We start from the raw sequence: 16,114 nt of genomic DNA, 5'->3' as shown, positions 1-16,114 counted from the left end.
ACACACATATATATAGATTAGCTTCTTTTGGTTTTGTCCAATATACCTAGAGTTGGCAAGTGGGCTTACTCAAGCCAGTACCTCAGAAATGATGATAGGGAAGTATGTCATTTAGCTGTTTATGCTAAAAATATAACTGTCTATAATGACAAATGTTGCTTGCCTTATTCTTAAGTAATCTTGGGAAAACGAATTATAATTGGGAAATTGCTTGCTTAGTGAATCTGACACCAGAGTAAGGACAGTTAATTAAGTCATGTTTAAAGATTATCACCTTCTTGATAAGATTCTTTTCCTTCTTTACAATACAGTTGTTTTTCAGCTTCCTTTCACATTAATTTCTAGTCATGTATTCATAGAAATTATGTCCCAATCACCTTGATTATGAAGTTATAGACCATGTATTATGGTGAACTGTTTCTCTAGATGGTTAATACTAGTTTCATACTCAGGGTCATTTTATTTCAAGATTTCTGGATGGAATCATATCTATAATAATAAAACATAATATGCTAATTAAACTGGACAGCCAGACGACATTCCGGACGACCTTCTGGATGAAGCTAGGACTGCAAGGGCCTAGGCACCTGCCATGGCTGTGAGGGCTGAGCCCCTTGCGTGAATTTTGTGCATTGAGCCTCTAGTCCAGTGGTTCTCAACCTTCCTAATGTCGCGACCCTTTAATACAGTTCCTCATATTATGGTGACCCCCAATTTCATTGTTACAAGTTGAACATAATTAAAAAATAGTGATTAATCACAAAACCAATTTGTAATTATATATGCGTTTTCCAATGGTCTTAGGCGACCCCTGTGAAAGGGTCATTTGACCCCCCAAGGGATCTCGACCCACAGGTTGAGAACCGCTACTCTAGTCCTATATAATAAAAACCTAATATGCTAAGTATCTGGTTGGCCAGTCGGCCTTTCAACCAACCAAAGCTTAATATGCTAATGATATGCTAAGGCCGCTCAACCACTCACTATGACGTGCACTTGACTACCAGGGGGCAGTCAACCAGTCGACCAGTTGCTATGACTTGCACTGACCAACAGGGCAGGCAGTCGACTGGTCAACCAGTAGCTGTGACATACACTGACAACCAGGGGGCAGACACTCTGACCGGTAGATTAGCGTGCTGCTGGGGTCAGGCCGATCGGGACTGAGCGAGAGGGGCTGGACACACCCTAGAACCCTCCCACGGCCCCTCTCCAGCTGGCCAACCTCCCACGGCCCCTCCCTGGCCCTGATCATGCATCAGTGGGGTCCCTCGGCCTGGTCTGCGCCCTCTTGCAATCCAAAATCCCTCGGGGGATGTCAGAGAACTGGTTTTGGCCTGATGGTGGAACGACTGGTCACTATGATGTGCACTGACCACCAGGGGGCAGATGCTCAACGCAGGAGCTTCTCCTGGTGGTCAGTGTGCTCCCACAGGGGAAGCGCCACTCAGCCAGAAGCCAGGCTCACAGCTGGCGAGTGCAGCAGCAGTGGCGGGAGCCTCTCCTGCCTCCATAGCAGTGCTAAGGATGACCAACTGACAGCTTAGGCCCCCTCCCCGCAGGCCTAAGCCATCAGTCAGACATCCCCCGAGGGCTCCGGGACTGCAAGAGGGCACAGGCCAGGCTGAGGGGACCCCTCCCCCGAGTGCACGAATTTTGTTTACTGGGCCTCTAGTATTTATATAACAGCCATGTATTTGAAATTATGCTTCTTAGACTTTTCTCCATTATATTAACAATATTAGGAGCAAGTAATGTTTTCATTCAGAAGGTGTATTAGGAAGCTTTTACTGAAAATTGTTTCTGGGTATGTCAAGATTTAGGAGACCATGTTGGCAATAATAGGAAATCTAATTTTCTACCCAGATCAGTCCTTATGGACCTATAGAGAGAGAACACGTTAGCGTGATAAACATATAAAAGACATGAGAGAAGATAATAATTTGAAACAGAAAATATTAAAAAGAAACAACTAGAAACTTTGGGTATGGAAAACTATAATAGTCATAGTAAAGAACACAGCACATGGGATAAATAACACAACAGATATAGCCAAGGATCAAAATAGTATAATGGGTAGGTCAGATTAAGGAAATCCCTAGGAAGGAGGAGAGGACACACACACATATACAAAATAAAAGCTATATTATATGGAGGACAGTAGTAAAACCCAGGAAACAGGAGCCCCAGAAAGGAAGAGAGAGAGAGAAATAGACGGGGGAAATAATTTGAAGAAATAATGGAGGTAAACTACTTTTACAAAGATGAGAGATCTTAGATTGAAATGGCTCATAGAGTGCCAAAGAAAAAAGGGGGGAGAAAAAGTTCTTTTCTGAACATGTTATAGGAAAATTTTAAAATACCCAAAACAGCACTATCTGGTTTGGCTCAGTGGATAGAGCCTCAGCCTGCGGACTACCAGGTTTGATTCCAGTCAAAGGCCCGGGTTGTGAGCTCATCCCCAGTGGGGGGTGGGGGAATGCAGGAGGCAGCCAATCAGTGATTCTCTCTCATCATTGATGTTTCTCTCTCTCTCTCCCTTTCTTTCTGAAATAAATAAAAATATATATTTTAAAAATACCAAAAAACAAGGAAAGAATTCTAAAGCATGTACTATTAAAATGAAGTGCTTCTTGGGAAGAGATCTGAAAGGACTAAATAGAAGTGACTTTTGTCCTAAGGAGCATATGAAAAGGCTAGACTTGTAGGGGTATTTATCATAGCAAAAAATTAGAAATACTGGAGATGTAAAAATTACATTCATATCTTTCTTGTAAACACCTGGACTTGATTATCAAGTGATATTTAGGATGCTTACTGAGGAACTCATACACCAAACCCAGAACAACAAATTGTATATGTATTATGTATAAAGTAATAAATACGTGACAAAGGACTGTCAGTTTCTTACTATATGATTCTTGTTTTCATAGGGTTCAGATTATTGTTGGAAGAGTCAGAAATATAAATGAATAATTGCAGAATAAAACGTTAAGTAAAATTATCATAGTGGTTGTGTTAAAATTATGGGTTTCAGAGTAGTTTTTTTCTTGTCTTCATTTTCTAAAATTTAATGTCATTACTTTTGTTTTTATTAAATTATAGAAAACCTTTAATGAAGAATGGTAAATTGTTTTAGTAGCTGCCACATCCAATAAGATTATGTTCTTCATTTTAATTGGCTTTTTTCCCCCCTACTAAACCTTCCTTTTCATTTCCTTAAACTAAAGAAACAAAAAATCAACATGTGATGCATTGCATGATGTTTCTCATCTAGGTTTCTGATTGGTATTAATTTAGGTGTATCTCATCTCTTCCTAGTTGAAGTACTCTCCCTCATTACTCTGTCCACTTACATTTCATGTGAGCTAAGTGTTTCTAGATTTAAAAAATTAACACTGTGTACCAATTCATATAATTGATTCATGATATTAGCCTTGACTGACATTTAAATTGCTTGACAATGTTAATACACATCTCTAGGAAATCCTCTTTACTTTTTTTGCCATGATTGTTTGTTTGTTTGTTTGTTTTTAACTTCCTTCCTCTTCCCCATCTGCAGTATATTAGATGTCTTTGTCTCTTATTCCCAGAAAAAACTTCATCTTTTTATTTCCCAGTTTTGCAGCCCAACTTAATTTGTATCCATTCTCTTTTCCTTCTCTCCAGTTCTGCTTGCAAAGACTAGTCCTTTTGCTCTGGATCTCATCCTGTTCTGCCTGCCCCAGAGACCTTGTCATTGTAGTTTCCTCATTCGCTTTTTCACAATCATTTATCTTTATGTAAACATCCTCTACTGTCTGTCTCTCCTCTTGAAAAAACCCCAAACCAAAAAACCCAAACTTTTAAAATTCCACATTCCTAATTGTTTGCCTACCCCTCAAACTGTTCTAGCCCACCCACTCAAGATCCTCTCTCTGTTTAGGACAGTATATCTCCATTTAACTTTATTTTTGGAACTTCTTGTGCTTCCTCTTGAGAGAATTTGTGTTTTAATCAATTCTGGACACAGTTGTAGCCATTATGCTTTAAAATGTGCTTCTTCCTATTCTTTCTATTCTTTAGGAATTTTTGGTAGACATATTTGAACTTGCATTCTGTCCTTCGTGTTCCCTAATCACTCTTTTATCATTTTCATTTCTTAATCTTTCTGTGCTATTTCTGGGTAATTTCTTTTTATCTTTTTTGTTTACGTGTCATTTTTTAGCTCTATTAATTTGTTTTACCTGATTATTCAGTAAATAATTTTATTGAACATGTTTTCCAATTTTAGGAGTTCTTTGTGAATCTTTTTAAAATTGACCTGGTCTAGTTTTGTTTTTCTTTTTCTTTCTTGTTTTTAAGAATGTGTAGCTCTTTTCTTACATCTAAATTTTTTTTTATTTTGAAATTATATCAAACTTACAAAAAACTTGCACGTATAGTATAGAGAACTTTATTTTCCTAAACAATTTGAGAGTAAGTTGCAGATGTAGTACCCCATCCAGCCCTGAACACTTAAATATTTCTTACAAACAAGGATATTCTCCTACAAAGTCACTGTACAACTGTCAAGAACAGGAAATTAGCATTGCCATATTACTACCATCTAGTCTTCAGATGCCATTTACGTTTTACCAGTCATATCAACATTTTTGAAGATTATAGGCTAGTTATTTTGGATTTTGTTTATTTTTTATTGTTAGATTCAGGTTTTTTGAGACATATCATAGAAGTGATCTATCACTGAATCTTTTCAGATGGCACATAATCTGACTTTTCCAATGAAAAAAGGTTTTCTTTTCCTATTTAATAAATTAGTATTTTGTGGAATAAACTGTGAGACCACATAAAAACCCATTCTTAATCAAACTTTCATTTTTTATCAGTATGGATTTATGGAAGTATGGGTTATAATCCATCTATTGTGATGCTCAAATGGTTTACAGATTAGCCAGTGGGAGCCCCTTAAGTTGGCTTTATGTCCTTTTGATATGCCCTCATTATTCTTTGAACGCGATCTTACTTTCTGGCATTACAAGTATATTAGTTTTCTATTGCTGCCATAACAAATTATCACAAAATTAGCATTTTAAAACCATACAACTTTATTAGCACACCGGAATTCCAGGTTGGGTTAGCTGGTTTCTCGCAGTGGTTCTCAACCTTCCTAATGCCGCGACCCTTTAATACAGTTCCTCATGTTGTGGTGACCCCCAACCATAAAATTATTTTCGTTGCTACTTCATAATTGTAATTTTGCTACTGTTAGGAACTGTAATGTAAATATCTGATATGCAGGATGTATTTTCAGGGGTCGCGACCCACAGGTTGAGAACCGCTGGTAGAGTCTCACAAGGCTGAAATCAAGGTGGCCAGCTGGGCTCTGATTATGTGGGGACTAGGAAGAGTCACTTTCAAGCTCATTCAGGTTTTTGTCAGAATGCAGTATATTTGTTGCAGTTATAAGACAGGTAGGTTATCATTTCCTTTCTGGCTGCCAGCTAAGGGCCTTCCTTAGCTTAGATCAGTGGTTCTCAACCTTAGCTACACATTAGAATCACCTGGGAATCTTTTTAAAATCCTGAATTTCTGGGCCTCATCCTCCGGAAATTCTGTTTCTTTGTTAGTAATGTTGCGGCCTCACCCCATAACAAAGAAACAATTTCCGGAGGATGAGGCCCAGAAATCAGGATTTTAAAAAGATTCCCAGGTGATTGTAATGTGCAGCCAAGGTTGAGAACCACTGGCTTAGAGGCTTCTCTTCCGTATTTGCACATGTGTCCATACATTTTAGAACCAGCAAAGGTGAGTTGAATTCTTTTTGCACTTAGAATCTCTCTAACATCCCCCTTCTGCTACATCTCCTACTGACTCTTTTGCCCTTCTGTTTTTAATGGCTCCTGTGATTACACTGGGCCCACCCTCATAATCCAGAATAATCCATCCATTTTAAGGCGATCAGCTAATCAGCACTTTAATTCAATCTGCCAAGTCCTCACAGGTGTACCTAGATTAGTGTTTGAATAACCAGTGGATGGGTAACTTGGGAGGACAGCCTTAGAATCTGCCTACCATACCAGTATCTTACTTTCTTTTTTATATAGAGCAGTGGTTCTCAACCTTCCGGCCCTTTAAATACAGTTCCTCATGTTGTGACCCAACCATAAGATTATTTTTGTTGCTACTTCATAACTGTAATGTTGCTACTGTTACGAATCGTAATGTAAATATCTGATATGCAGGATGGTCTTAGGCGACCCCTGTGAAAGGGTCGTTCGACCGCCAAAGGGGTCGAAACCCACAGGTTGAGAACCACTGTCCTAAATGATCTTTCTGTTTCCACTCTTCCCTCTTTCAGTTCATTTGCTACATAGCAGTTAGAGGGATGATCATTTAAAAACTGTCATATTCTTTGCTGTTTGTATCTTCCTATTAATCTCAACATAAATTGTAAACACCTTTACATGGCTTACAAGGTCCTGTGAGATCTGCTCCTTCCCTCTCTCCATTGTCTTCTATCACTCTTTCAATTGTGCATTAGCCACATTACCTTTTTTACCTTTTTCCTTATCCTTTAAACAAGCTTTTCTACTTAACTTTTTGTGCAGGTCATTGCTTTATTGTCATTTCTTTTTTTTTTTTATTGTCATTTCTTTAGACAGGTCTTTTCTGCTTTCTAATTTTTCATTCTTACTGTTCTCTTTTCTCTTCCATCATAGGACTTGTCACAATTTAGAGTCACGCTTGTTTTAACATTTGCCTCCTTGTTAAGTGGTAAATCCCTACAGACCAGAGATCTTGTTTGTCTTGTTACCTACTTTATTCCCTGCCCCTAGCACAGTGCCTGTCTCCTAATAGAGAAGCAATAAATATTTGTTTGATGGCTGGATGGATTAATGACTGAATGAATCAGTATGTCACTGCCACCCTCTGTATCATTCTGCATCTTAGTGCCTACTCTCTATCCTGAATAGATGAATTTCAGGGTTTCCTAGAGCTGTGCATTGCAGGACTCAGTTCTGTTTAATTTGATGAATGTCACCTTTATTTGGATTGAAATAGCAAATGACTTCTAAAAAGATGGAAATAGAGTGAAGTTAAATAGAAAGCAGGTATAGAAAAGTCTAAGGTGGATTCTTTGCCTTGTGAAAAAAGATCTAGAGATCTTAGTAAACTGCTCATGCTGTACCAATTTTAGCTGAAGTATGAAGGAGTTGAAGTGTCAGTGATTCTCATTTTTTTAAAAATATTTAGAATTTTATGCTTTCCTGCCTTGATAGGAAAGGAAAATTTGATTTATTCTATTTTATAGCAGTAACCTGGGTACCAGACACAGTTTCAAAGTATAATCACTTCATTATGCATTTAGCTGTGCACTTTCCCATTTAAGTCATGTTAAAAACAAATTAAGTTTAGAGATCAAAGGTCCTCAATCACCACAGTTTTGCTTCTCAGCATTATACTTTTACAATATATTATTGCATGTGGTAATGATATTTGCCATTTTCCAAAGTGTAGTAGGGACATAAGAGGATCTGACAATTGTAATATTGTACTTTCCTGACTTGAAGATAAATTTTTAAAAAAATATATTTTATTAATTTTTTACAGAGAGGAAGGGAGAGGGATAGAGAGTTAGAAACATCGATGAGAGAGAAACATCGATCAGTTGCCTCCTATACACCCCCTACTGGGGATGTGCTTGCAACCAAGGTACATGCCCTTGACCAGAACCGAACCTGGGACTCTTCAGTCCGCAGGCCGACGCTCTATCCACTGAGCCAAGCCGGTTAGGGCGAGATAAATTTTTAATTAGAGCATTAACTCTAAAATAGCTATTGCTGCCATTTATGGAAACTTACTGTGTATTAGGAATTGCTGCAACCATTACAAGGATATTCTCAAGTAAAAGCCTTTACAGTAGTTATTATCTTGGTTTTATAGAAAAGAACAATTTCAGTGGTGCTGCCTCCAGCTGTTTGTTTGTCTTTTAGTTATAGAAGTTGTAGATTCAATGTATAGTATAGTATGATTTTCATCATTAAAAAAACACACATAGATTCTACCTTTCAAGGTACTTTTAAAAAGCAGAGTTCAATAAGTATTTCTCCCTGGAACTTTTCCACCTCAGTCTCTTCCTCTGAACTTAAATCATCCTTCATGGCATATGTCCTTCTCATTGTACCTAGCATTTCTCTCCCATATCAGTACTTATTAGCTCTGTTATGAGATTGTAAGTTATTTAAAGGTAGGGTTTCTTTCTGTTCTTTGCAATCTTCAGTGTCTTTTTAATAAGAACTTCAATAAATATTTGGTAAATGAACTATGGGGTAAAAAACTAAATCATTTTTTTACCCTCAATTGTGTGCCTGTCCTTTGGAATATAAGGTTTATAGATATTTGCTTCATTTACATGCTATCTCTTCTCTGTTTGTTTTTTTTTTAAATATATTTTTATTGATTTCAGAGAAGAAAGGAGAAGGAGAGAGAGATAGAAACATCAATGATGAGAGAGAATCATTGATCAACTGCCTCCTGTATGCCCCACACTGGGGATTGAGCTCGCAACGCGGGCATGTGCCCTGACTAGGAATCGAACCGTGACCTCCTGGTTCATAGGTCAACGCTCAACCATTGAACCACGCCAGCAGGGCGCTTTTTTGTTCTTCACAGTCAAACCTATAAGAGTTATCTTGCCAAGATATATTATCACATTTAATGACTCCTTTTTCTGGCCTTCCCTTAAATGATCAATAGAATCATTTGATCTTTCATTTGAAATTCTACAAGTGGTTCCTAAGATTCTCTCTTCATATTTTAATTTTGTTCTGTGTGGTCTGCCTTTTTTTGTATGTATGTATATATGTATGTATTGATTTATGTCAACCCTTTAAATGGTAATATTCCCTAAGTTTCTGTCTTTAGTCCTTTTCTCTTGATCATGCTGAGAACTTTCCCTGGGTGATCTCATTTTTCTATTCCTTGGCTTTGACCTACTTTCATATCAGGAGTTGTAAATCAAATACTTATTGGGTCCAGATAGGTAAGTAACATAAATGAATGAAGAAGAGGTGAAGAATAAGGAATGATGGGACACTGGTGGATTAAAGAATCTTAATGGCCCTGGTCAGTGTTTTCAGTGGTTAGAGCATCAGTCCAGCTACTGAATGGTCATGGGTTCGATTCCTTGTCAGGGGTGTGTCCCTGGGTTGCAGGTGTGATCCCTGGCACTGGTCATGGGTCGGGGCTCGTGCCAGAGGTCACTAATGCAAGTGTTTCTCTCATATCGATGTTTCTCTCTATCCCTCTCCCTCTCTCTCTACCTTTCTCCCTCCCTTCCATTCTATCTGAAAATCAATGGAAAAAATATCCTCGGGTGAGGATAAAAGGAAAAAAAAGAATCTGTAATGAATAAAGAAGAGGTGAAGATTAAGGAATGACGGGACTTGGGTGGATTAGAGAATCTATGTCTATCCAAAGTTTCGGCAGATTGTTACGATTTCAGAATATAGTATTCAGTGTTGATAGAGCTTCAGTTTTTCAGGAGGAATTGGAAATCTATAGTTCTTAATGTGAAATTTATACGTTTCCAAATAAGAACTAGTTAAAATTGTCAACACTGTGCACAGCAGTAGAAGACTTTATTGAGTTTTCATGTTTACTTATTGTAACTTTACTATGCTTCTAATTCTTAGATTTGTATCTCCAGACCTGATTTTTCTGCCAAGTTTTAGGCTCATCTTATCCTGTTCTAGATTATCTAAGAGTTCTGTATTCACAGATACCTCAAAGACCACGATGATCAACCTGAACCTTAAACTTGTACTAGGAACTGGTTTCAGTTAATAGAATTAGACAGCTGTGAGTTTGAATACTGATTCCACCACCTACTAGGTCATTAAACAAGTTACTTTATTTCTTTTTTTAATAGTTTAATGTATTTAATATTAAACTTATAGGAACAGCACAGAAGACAGGCAACATTAAAAACATGTACTTGTATGTAGGACAACTCAGAAAGTATAGTGAGTGGATGGCATTTACTGGATGATAAAAATATTGCAAACATCGGCCTTGGCCAGGTGGCTTAGATTGGAGCATTGTTCATATACTAAAAGGTTGTGGGTTTGATTCCCCATCAGGGCACATACCTAGGTTGCGGGTTTGATCCCCGGTCGGGGCACAAAAGGGAGGCAACCTATCTATCTTTCTCTCTCACACCAATGTTTCTCCATTCCTCTCTCTAAAAATCAACAAAAACATATCCTTGGGTGAGGATTTTTTTTTTTTTTATGCTACAAATACCATTTAGTTGCCATCAATAAGAAATGTACTTGTTTTGTTGTTGTTGTTGTTTGTTTTTTAATTTAAATGCTGTCATTGTCCAGGAAATTTTAACAGATTTATTTATAACTAGTGGCCTGGTGCACGAATTCGTGCACATTGAAAGGAAATTAATTAGAAGAAATATTTTAATATTGCTATTCGCCCTTTCTCTACAATAGAAGTGTCAACCAAATCCATGATTGACAGTGACAGATCGAAACACACGTGTACAATTGGTGCCAGCGAGAGCTTTATATGTATCGCACATGTGCAAGTCAACAGCCTTTATAGATATAGAATAAACTTGCTTAATTAGACCTACTTTCGGATTTAGCTAAACTTTTTCCAACCCAGTGAAGCACCGCAGCTTCTATTTCAGGTAATTGTTAGCAACACAGCAGTAAATATCAACACAAAGCAGATTATTATTGTAGATCACACAGGGAGAACAACGGGTAAGATATTTAACTGCAGCAGTGTTTGACTATATTCTGTGCAGTGAGAAAACCTAAAGTCATTTTCAAGGTCCACCATTTTTTACTTTTCAGTCGGGTCAAGTTTCTAAGCTTCCTAAATTTGGTTAAAGTGTAAAATGTTTCCACCTGTGTTCCTGGGCTGAAAAAACTGCACAGAGGCTAGTGGTCGCTAGGGAGAGGAAACCAGGCATTGCTATATGATGTCCTTACCTGGCACCCACAGCGACTGTTTCTGGGCTGGGCTGGGCTGTGGGCCACATTTTGCACCATGGAGTCTTGGCAGAGTCAGCTGTGTTTTGGTGAGCTGTCGCTCCGGTGTGGTGGCGGGGCCTGAGTCCCACTTGGGGGAAGCCAAGTGTTGCTTTGTGGGCCCCAGGTCGGTGGTGCTGTTTCTCTTTGTGCGTCACAGCAGCTCTTGCATTGAGCGTCTGCCCCCTGGTGGTCAGTATGCGTCACAGCAACCAGTCGGATGCTTAGCATATTAGCCTTTTATATATATAGACTAGAGGCCCAGTGCATGAAATTTGTGCATGAGAGGGGGGGTCCCTCAGCCCGGCCTGCACCTTCTCCAATCCGGGACCCCTCAGGGGATGTCCGACTGCCTCTCACAATCCGGGACCGCTGTCTTCTAACTGCTCGCCTGCCTGCCTGATTGCCCCTAACCACCTCTGCCTGCCTGCCTGATAGCCCCTAACTGCTCCCCTGCTGGCCTGATTGCCCCTAACTGCCTCTGCCTCACCCTACACCCGGAACCCAGGATTTCCTCCTCTGGCCAGTCGCAGGCACCTGGGACCCGGGCTTCCCTCCCTCTGGCCGGACGCAGGCACCCAGGACCCGGGTTGGCTTCGCCCGGGCCGGCCGCAGCCGCAGGAGACTGTGGGCGGGTGGTTTCACCCGGGCCGCAGCCGCAGGTGCCCGGGACTGCGGGGTGGGCGGCTTGTCCATCTCCCAGGCCGCAGGCACAGCTGCTGGTGCCTGGGACCGCGGAGCGTGCAGCTTGTCCCTCTTTTGGCCTGCAGGTGCAGGCACAGCCGCTGGAGCCCGGGACCGCAGGGCGGGCGACTTGTCCCTCTCCTGGGCCGCAGCCTGGCTGGTCCCTATTCCTCTCTTGTGAGCTCATTTGTGCCTGGCTGGTCCCCATTTCTCTCTCCCCAGTGTTGAGTGTCTGAGCTGTTATGGCGTGAGGGAGTGACAACCATTGCATATTAGCTCTTTATTATATAAGATTATTCTAAAGTTGAACTGCTGGAATTTGTTCACTGAAACATTTTGAATTGCTTTAATGCTTTATAAGTGCCTACATTTATGTTTTAAAAATTCACACACAAATGAAAACGGAAAAACTGCCAGTACCTGATTTCTGCCCTCCATTTTCCACTTGCAATCATATACTTAGGTACCTTTTGACCCTATTGGGAAAAAATACCTCACTTTTATAACTACCAATAATAGGAAGAAGAAAACAATTTTTTTTTTCTTGAGTCATCATTCTCTAGTGACTTTATTTTTTTTTAATTAAATCTTTATTGTTCAGATTATTACATATGTTCCTCTTTTTTCCCCCCATAACTCCCCTCCACCCAGTTCCCACCCCACCCTCCACCCTTACTCCCCACCAACTGTCCTCATCCATAGGTGCACGATTTTTGTCCAGTCTCTTCCCGCATCCCCCTCACCCCTTTCCCCCCCAGGAATAGTCAGTCCACTCCCTTTCTATGCCCCTTATTCTATTATAATCACCAGTTCATTCTGTTCATCAGATTATACACTTGATTTTTAGATTCACTTGTTGATAGATGTGTATTTGTTGTTCATAATTTGTATCTTTACCTTTCTTCTTCTTCTTCCTCTTCTTAAAGGATACCTTTCAGCATTTCATATAATACTGGTTTGGTGGTGATGAACTCCTTTAGCTTTTCCTTATCTGTGAAGCTCTTTATCTGACCTTCAATTCTGAATGTTAGCTTTGCTGGGTAAAGTAATCTTGGTTGTAGGTTCTTGATATTCATCACTTTGAATATTTCTTGCCACTCCCTTCTGGCCTGCAAAGTTTCTGTTGAGAAATCAGCTGACAGTCGTATGGGTATTCCCTTGTAGGTAATTGAGTCTCTTTCTCTTGCTGCTTTTAAGATTCTCTCTTTGTCTTTTGCTCTTGGCATTTTAATGATGATGTGTCTTGGTGTGGTCCTCTTTGGATTCCTTTCGTTTGGGGTTCTCTGTGCTTCTTGGACCTGTATGTCCATTTCTTTCACCAGGTGGGGGAAGTTTTCTGTCATTATTTCTTGAAATAGGTTTTCAATATCTTGCTCTCTCTCATCTTCTGGTACCCCTATAATTCTGATGTTGGTGTGTTTGAAACTGTCCCAGAGGCTCCTTACACTATCTTCGTATTTTCAGATTCTTTTTTCATTTTGCTTTTCCGGTTGGGTGTTTTTTGCTTCTTCGCATTTCAAGTCTTTGACTTGATTCTTGCGCTCCTCTGGTCTGCTGTTGGGTGTCTGTATAATGTTCTTTATTTCAGTCAGTGAATGCTTAATTTCTAGTTGGTTCTTTATCACAACATCGAGGGTCTCATTAGATTTCTTGAGGCTCTCATCAGTTTACTGGCAGTTTCTAGCAAATTATTGAAAGCCCTCAAAATTGCGTTTTTTAGCTCTATATCCTCCATTTCTGTCATGTTTTTTTGTCTCCGCATTTTTTATGCTTTCTTGGTGCACCCCCTTGTGGTCTTTGTGCGCAGTCTTGTTGTAGTTAAGTCTTAATTGTTGTCGGCAATACTAGGGGTGAATTGACCTCCAGGCTAACTGGCTATGAGAGTCCATAGTGGATTCTTAAGCCCATTCCCTACATATGTGGCATGCCAGTTGGATGTCTTTTGTTGGCATAATTGTTGATGTATTCAAAAAGGCCAACCAGACAGGCTTTATTTACTTCCTGCGAAGCACCAATAGCTGCACCCTGAAAGCGCAGATCTGTTTTTGAAATCTTGTGCAATTTCTTGCACCAGATGCGGGAAGGGAAGTTTGCAAATCAGAAATTCAATGGACTTCTGATAACATTTAATTTCAGAGTGCTACTGTACCAGGCCTATAACATGAGGTTTCTTCACCCCTCCAGTAGAGGGCGCACCTTGGGAGCAGCTTTTGTAGTCAGTTGCTTCCTTGTGCTTTACCACTGGTTGATTTGCAGACAATTTGCTTTGTATGAACCATGGTATAGAAATCTTCTCCTTCAGCTGGAGCTCAAACAGCACAAGTTATTTCTTTAATGTTTGCTCATATGTAAAATGGAAGTGATATTTACCTCATTGGGGTATTATGTTAGTGACCTACCTACATATAGTAATCAAATGCAGGATATTCTCCATTGTTACTCCTACTTCAGTGACTGGTATCACCACCCTCATGTCTACTTTACTGGTGCTTCAGAGTCATTCCTGAGTCTTCCCTTTTTTTTCTTCTTCAGGTCTAATTAGTTACCAGTCCTCTGAATCTTGACTTTGTAATAGCTCGTTACTGCTGTTACCTTAGTTCCTATTTTTTGCTCAGCAATATTATTGTAGCGATCCTTAATGCTTTCTTAGTGTTTATTTAAATATCATTCCCAATCTATTCTTTGTGTGTGCCAGTGATTGATGTTTTCCTTATACACCAATCTGATCACATCAAGCTTCTGTTTACAATCTTCAGTAGTTTCCTATTGTCTCTAAAATGTTTAACTTTTTACATTTTAACTTGTAATGTTCTTAATCTATTTCCTGCTTCTTTTTTCTCATTTCTTGCTTTGCCTATACAGATGGTCCTTATAAGTTGTTAGAATTTACCCTGCTCTCTGATATGTGTTTCTTCCTCACACCACCCTCTGCCTCTGTTCTATATATAGCTCCTTTGGAAATTAGCTTTTACCAGTGAGTTTTTTTGACCTCCCACCTCCACCCCACCCTCTCTGCCCTAAGTCTGGGTTAGATTCCCCTTTATATGCACTCATAGTCCCCTGAGGATGTTCCTATCACTCTTCACAGTCTTATGAAATTATCTCTCCTTCTCCCCCTTTAAGCCCTCCCTCCCTTCATTAAGCTTCTTGAAGGAGAAGACCACATATCTTGAATGGCTTTGTATCTCCAGGGCTTAGAATAATGTCTGGCAAACAGCGGGCTCTCAGGTGTTTGCGTAATAGATGCATTTGTTGAATGAATAAATTATGGGTGTTCTTTTTTTTTTTTTTTCCTGGAGAAATTGTAGATATCTTAGGAACCTCAATTATAGTTGTAAAGACTTTATAATGTCCCAATTCTTTTATTCCCCTTGTTTAAAGACTGTAGGTGCTTTTTTTTAAAATTATGAATCAATAATATTTATGTTCTTTAGAACAAAGTAAATTGTACTATTGATATAATAACTGTTGTTGCCTTCAAGGGCTATAGTTTCTCAAAAAGATTTTTTTTTACTGTAGTTCACTTAATGTTCATTTTTTTCCTGCTTTCTTCTTGTTACAGTGTCAAGTTCTTAGGATCTTATTTCTTCCCACACTCCCAAGAATTTATAACAGGATTTCTCAATTTCCGCACTATTGACACTATGGACCAGATAATTCTTAGTTGGGAAAAGTTGTCCTAGGCATTCTAAGAGGTTTAGCAGCATCCATTGCCTCTACATACTAGATACCGGTAGCACTCCCTGGCTTTGACAGCCAAAAATGTCTCCAAGCATTGTCAGATGTCTTCTGTGGAGCAAAATCACCCCTCATTGAGAACCCCACTGATTTATAGATGATCCCATCTCTTACTTTTATCTGCAAAGATCCTCTATTTCAGCATATGACCATGATCTCCCATCTTTTTTTTTTAAATTGATTTTTAAAGTGAGAGAGAAACATCAATTTGTTGTTCCACTTATTTATGCATTCATTGGTTGATTCTTTGTATATGCCTTGATCGGGATTGAATTCACAACCTGGACCTTCCGGGACAATGCTCTAACCAACTGAACTACCCAGCCAGAGCCATGATCTCCCATCTTAAAACACACACACACACACACCAGAAAACAAACCACTTTTTCCCCCAATAACTCCGTGTTTTCTCTTTAATATTTTTTTTCATTTTTCCTCCTCTTCCCATCCACTTTTTGAGAATAACTTGCTTCCAGTCTCATTTCCCCTTCCTTTCTAGCTTTTACCATGATACCACTGTGTTCTTTGTTCCTTGAAGAGACTGTTACCACCACCCAGTAGTCCACTGTCATGATTATCCCCTAATCCTCTGTCCCCCCTCCACCCCTACTCCACCTTTGCACCCCATTTAGTCAGTCCAAGCCCTATCTATGCTACCT

At 39.5% G+C, this 16,114-nt stretch overlaps 1 protein-coding gene across 14 annotated transcripts in view; it reads left to right on the top strand.

The window, feature by feature from the left end:
- The window catches only part of MLLT10 (MLLT10, histone lysine methyltransferase DOT1L cofactor), a 218,037-nt gene that overhangs the window by 159,208 nt on the left and 42,715 nt on the right, over nt 1-16,114 (top strand). The window lies entirely within an intron of this gene.

The sequence above is a fragment of the Myotis lucifugus genome, unplaced genomic scaffold, assembly GCF_000147115.1.
Source record: "Myotis lucifugus unplaced genomic scaffold, Myoluc2.0 scaffold_132, whole genome shotgun sequence".
Lineage (NCBI taxonomy): Eukaryota > Metazoa > Chordata > Mammalia > Chiroptera > Vespertilionidae > Myotis > Myotis lucifugus.
The sequence above is the reverse complement of the archived record's forward strand: the minus strand, read 5'-3'. Positions and strand labels throughout refer to the sequence as shown.